Genomic DNA, 6,000 nt, shown 5'->3' with positions numbered 1-6,000 from the left:
GGATTCTGTAGTTTTGGGTGTAATTCTCTGTAGATATATATTAAATCCATTTGGTGTAGTGCTTCATTTAGAGTCTCTGTTTCCTTGCTAATTTTTTGCCTAGAGGATCTATCCAGTGCTGTCAACGGGGTGTTGAAGTCCCCTGCTATGATTGTATTGTTGTCGATTTCTCCTTGGAAGTCCTCCAGAAGATTTTTAATATATTTTGGTGCTCCTGTATTGGGTGCATATATGTTTGTCAAGGTTATATCTTCCTGTTGGATAGATCCTTTCAATATTATATAGTGGCCTTCTTTGTCTCTAGTTACGGTCTTCATTTTGAAATCTATTTTATCAGATATGAGAATTGCTACCCCAGCTTTTTTTTGCTTTCCATTTGCTTGGAAAATTTTTTTCCATCCCTTCACTTTCAACCTATGTGAGTCTTTTGTTGAGAGGTGGATCTCTTCTAAACAACATACAGATGAGTCATGCTTTCTTATCCAATCAGCTACTCTGTGTCTTTTTATGGGAGCATTCAATCCATTTACGTTTAAGGTGATTATTGATATGTACTTATTTATTGCCATTTTTGTTTAGTGTGGTTCTATTTTTCTTCCCATTTCTACTGCTAATTACAGCAGTCCTTTTAACATTTCTTGCAGTGCTGCTTTGGTGCTAATGTATTCCCTTAGCCTTTTTTTTTGTCTGGGAAGCTCTTTATTTGATCTTCTGTTTTGAATGATAGCCTTGCTGGGTAGAGTAGTCTTGGATTCAGATTCTTGTTTTTCATGACCTTAATTACTTCATGCCATTCTCTTCTGGCCTGTAGTGTTTCTTGTGAGAAGTCAGCTGAGAGCCTTATGGGGTTCCCTTTGTAGGTAACCTGTTGCTTATCTATTGCTGCTTTTAGGATTCTCTCTTTGTCTTTAATTTGTGGCATTTTAATTACTATGTGTCTTGGTGTGGGCCTGTTTGGGTTCTTCTTACTTGGGGCTCTCTGTGCTTCTTGAACTTGAATGCCTTCTTCCTTCACCAAATTAGGGAAGTTTTCTGTCACTATTTTTTTGAATATATTCTCTATCCCTTGCTCATTTTCTTCTTCTTTGGGGACTCCTATGATGTGAATATTATTACGTTTCCAGTTGTCCCATAGTTCTCTTAAGCTGTCTTTCTGTTTTTTAATAGTTTTTTCCTTTTGTTTTTCTGATTGGTTGATTTTTTCTACCCTGTCTTCTAATTCACTGATCCGGTCCTCAGCTTCCTCTACTCTGCTTTTTAAACCTTCCAATGTGTTTTTCATTTCTGATATGTCATTTTTGTCTCTTCTTGTTGGTTTTTAATTTCCAATTGGCTTATTTTCAGTGTCTCTATGTCCTTACTCATGCTGTTCAGCTTCCTCAAGATCATAGCTCTGAATTCTAGCTCTGTTAACATGCCTAATTGCTCCACATTCATCTCATCTTTGGTGGAGGTCTCTTGCTCTTTCATTTGGCTTCTGTTTCTGTGTTTCACCATTTTGGCTATCACTGTGGGCTTTGGAGCCTGTCAAGTTCTCCCTGTGGGTGTTGGTGTTCTGCTGTTTGTGGCTCCCTCTCCTGGGTTTAGATGAGCGAGGGAGGACCCACGTTGAACACCACTGTCAAGTCTTACTTTCCTGGTTAAAGTTGCCAGCCCCGGAAACGTACTGTTATCCTCTAGCTTTTTGCCTGGAGGCTAGCAGTATAGGTTACTTGATGAGTTTTGGGTTGTCAGTAGATTGAAAAACTCCCTCTGGTAATCAGCCAAGGGGCTTTCACGAGGGTGGGGCAGATGCTGGTCGTTAGTGAGCCTCAATTAGCACTTCAATGGCCCACAGGGTGGGGTTGGATCTCCGAGGGAGGGGCTGCTGCCTCTCCTCAGAGCCCTGGGAAGGAGCAATGTGGCCACCGTCCTGAGTGGCTGCACTCAGCCAAAGCTCTGAGCGCCCTCCAAACCCCGAGTGTCCCGACACAGTTCCAGTCCAGTCTGCCCTCCCTCTGCCGGAGCCCAAGGTGAGTGGCTATGGCTATTTTAGCCTCTGTCCTGGCTCTGCGCTGTGGAGCCGCCCGGGAGTGTAACCCGAGGGCACTGCTCCCACCTAAGGCCACTGCCGAGCTGCCGTGGGCTCCCAGCCCCCGTCTTGCCCCTTCGCAAGCCTACTGAGATGGAGTCAGTGTCCCTCGTTGTATGGTCCTCGCAAGCTGCTTTTCTGTTGGTTTTTCCCGTCGATTTTTCTGTGTTATAGTTGTAATGTCTGTGTTATAGTTGTAATTCCAGTTTGGTTCTAGGAGACGGTCTGTGTAGCTCCGTTTACTCCGCCGCCATTTTTCGGTTCTCTGCTCCATTAATATTTGACAAAGGTGGCAAAACCATACAGTGGAGTCAAGACAGTCTCTTCAATAAATGGTATTGGGAAAATTGGACAGCTATTTGCAAAAAATGAAGCTAGACCATCAACTTACACCATACAAACAATAAACTCAAAATGTATAAAAGAGTTAAATGTAACTTGTGAATACATAAAAATTCTAGAAGAAAATGCAGGCAACAAAATTTCAGACAGCATACGCAGAAGAATTTTCACTGATATAACCCCTAAGGCAATGAAAACAAAGGAAAAAATGAACACATGGGACTACATCAAACTATAAAGCTTCTGCACAGAAAACGAAACAACCATCAAAATGAAAAAGGAACCCACTATATGGGACATTATAATTGTCAAAGATGAATCAGGTAAGGGATTAATTTCCAAAATATAGAGTTCTCATACAACTCAACAAAGGGAAGACAAAGAACCCAATTAAAAAATGGGCAGAGGAACTAAAGAGACACCTCTCCAAACAGGACATACAAATTGCCAAGAGACATGAAAAAATGCTCAACGTCATTAATCATCAAGAGATGCAAATTAAAACAACTATGAGGTATCACCTCACACCTGTCAGAATGGCCGCCATCAACAAATCATCAAACAACAAGTGCTGGGGAGGGTGTGGGGAAAGGGGACTCTAGTACACTGCTGGTGAGAATGCAGACTGGTGAAGCCACTATGAAAAACAATATGGTGTTATCTCCAAAAGTTAAAAATTGAATTGCCATTTGACCCAGTGATCCCACTTCTAGGAATATATCCTAAGAAGCCTGAAACACCAATCAGAAAGAATGTATATACCCCTATGTTCATAGCAGCTATTTGTAATTGCTAAGATCTGGAAACAACCCAAGTGTCCATCAGTAGATGAATGGATAAAAAAGCGGTGGTACATATACACAATGGAGTACTATGCAGCTGTAAGAAAGAAAAATCGCTTATCCTTTGAGATGACATGGAAGGTCCTGGAGAGTATTATGCTAAGTGAAACAAACCAGGCAGAGAAAGACAAATATCACATGATCTCACTTATTTGTGGAATATAATGAACTAAACAAATTGTTGAACAAAATTAACCCAGAAACATACAGGTGGGGTACAGACTGACAAACCTCAGAGGAGGGAGTTTGGGAGTGGGGGAAGAGATAAACCACAGAACTTATATGTATGTATGCATGACCAATGGATATAGACAACAAAGCTGGGGATGGGGTAGGGGGATGGGGAGGAGGGTGTGAATGGGGGACAAAGGAGAAACATCTGTAACGGAAAGAAATTAATTAGAAAAAGTTTTAAAAATGGTCAAAAGAACTGAATAGACACTTCTCCAAAGAGGAAATACAGATGGCCAACAGACATATGTAAAGATAATCAACATCACTAATCATCAGAGAAATGCAAATTAAAACCATAATGAGTTATTACCTCACACCTGTCAGAATGGCTATCCTCAGTAAATCCAAAAACCACTAGTGTTGGAGAGGCTGTGGAGAAAAGGGAACCCACATGCACTGTTGGTGGGAAAGCAGATTGGTGCAGCCACTGTGGAAAACAGTATGGAGTTACCTCAAAAATTAAAAATGGAACTGCCTTATAACCCAGCAATTCCACTTCTGGGAATTTATCTGAAGAAACCCAAAACACTAATTCCAAATAATATATGTACCCTATGTTCACTGCAGCATTATTTGCAATAGGCAAGATTTAGAAGCAGCCCAAGTGTCCATCAGCAGATGAATGGATAAAAAAGCTGTGGTACATTTACACAATGGAATACTACTCTGATGTAAAAAGGAAGGAAATTTTATACTTTGCAACAGCATGCAGGGAACTGGAGAACATTGTGCTAAGTGAAATAAGCCAGTAAGAGAAAGACAAGTACCATGTAATTTCACTCGTATTTGGAATTTAATAAAAAATCTGAACTATCAAGCAAAATAGAGACAGACTCGCCCAGCTGGTGTGGCTCAGTGGTTGAGCATGAACCCATGCACCAAGAGGTTGCCGGTTCCATTCCCGGTTAGGGCACATGCCCAGGTTGTGGGCCTGATCCCCAGTGGGAAGCAAGCAGGAGGCAGCCAATTGATGTTCTCTCTCATCGATGTTTCTATCTCTCTCTCTCCTTCTCCCTTCCTCTCTAAAATCAATAAGGAAAAAAAAATTTTTTTTAGCCCTGGCAGGTTTGGCTCAGCGGTTGGAGCGTCGGCCTGCGGTCCAGAGAGACCCGGGTTCGGTTCCCGCTAAGGGCGCGTACCTCGGTTGCAGTTTGTCCCCGGCCCTGGTCGGTCGTGCGGGTGGCAGCCACTCGATGTGTTCCTTTCACGTCGATGTCTCTCTCTGTTCCTCTCTCTCCCTCCCACTCTACCTGAACAAAAAAAAAAAAAATGGACAAAAAAAAAAAAATTTTTTTTAAAGAGACGCATAGATTGAAAGCCAGCAGACATTGGAGGGTGGGGGGTGGGGGCGTGGATTGAGCAAAAAAGAAAAGAAAGAGAGCTCTGGCTGGTTTGGCTCAGTAGTTGGAGCATCATCCCACGGACCAAAGAGTCACGGGTTTGATTCTGGTCAAAGGAACGTACCTCAGTTGGGGTTCAATCCCTGGCCCTGGTTGGGGTTTTGCAGGAGGCAACCAGTCAGTGTTTCTCTCTCACATCAATGTTTCTCTCTCTCTCTCTCTCTCTCTCTGTCTCTTTCTCTCTCCTTCCTATTTTATCTGAAAATCAATGGGAAAATGTCCTCTGGTGAAGATTAAAAAGAGAGAGAGAGAGAGAAAACTCATGGACATGGACAACGGTGTAGTGGTTGTGGGGTAAGGCAGAAGGGAATGGGTGGGGGTGGAAGAGTGCAAAGAGGGTTTAATTGGTGCTGAAAAAAATTACGTAAAATAAAAATATACATTTAAACATTTTAAAAATAATTTTTTAAAAAGAAAGAACATGTCTCCTCAGATCAAGAGTTTATCCAGCTTGTACTTCTCTATACCTCTTGCTCCAACATCACTATTCAGCTTCCTGAAGTTGAAAACATACACTATTATCTTCAAGATAAAAAACATACAATTCTGTTTTCTCCCCTGAATTGCTAACACCATTATTTCCACAGTACTTAATTGTTAAAACCATTTCTAGTGAAATACTGGCATGTTTTGTTGACTTCTTACAAATACTGAGAGAAATGCTATGTTTCCTGCGGCACAGTGGTTGGGTTGTTAACTACTTGTAATTGAGACTGAAATCGTAGCTCTTTTCAAAAATAAAAATAATGACAAATATATGACACTGTAATGTATGGAAATCAACATTTTTATTATAGAGACATCATTAAAATCTATTTTATCTCAAAACAAAAAAGGCAAAGAACCTGATAAAGGCGACAGACAGATGGCCAATAGGCATATGAAAATATGCTCAGCATCACTAATTATCAGAGAGATGAAATTAAAACCATAATGAGATGTCACCTCACACAATGGCTGCCATCAATAAATCAATAAATAACAAGTGCTAGCAAAGATGTGGAGAAAAGGGGACTCTAGCACACTGTGGGTGGGACTGCAGACTAATGCAGCCACTATGGAAAACAGTTTGGAGTTTCCTCAAAAAATTAAACATGGAACTGCTGTTTGA

The sequence above is a fragment of the Molossus molossus genome, unplaced genomic scaffold (assembly GCF_014108415.1).
Source record: "Molossus molossus isolate mMolMol1 unplaced genomic scaffold, mMolMol1.p scaffold_m16_p_22, whole genome shotgun sequence".
Classification (NCBI taxonomy): domain Eukaryota; kingdom Metazoa; phylum Chordata; class Mammalia; order Chiroptera; family Molossidae; genus Molossus; species Molossus molossus.
Note: the sequence above shows the minus strand (reverse complement) of the source record.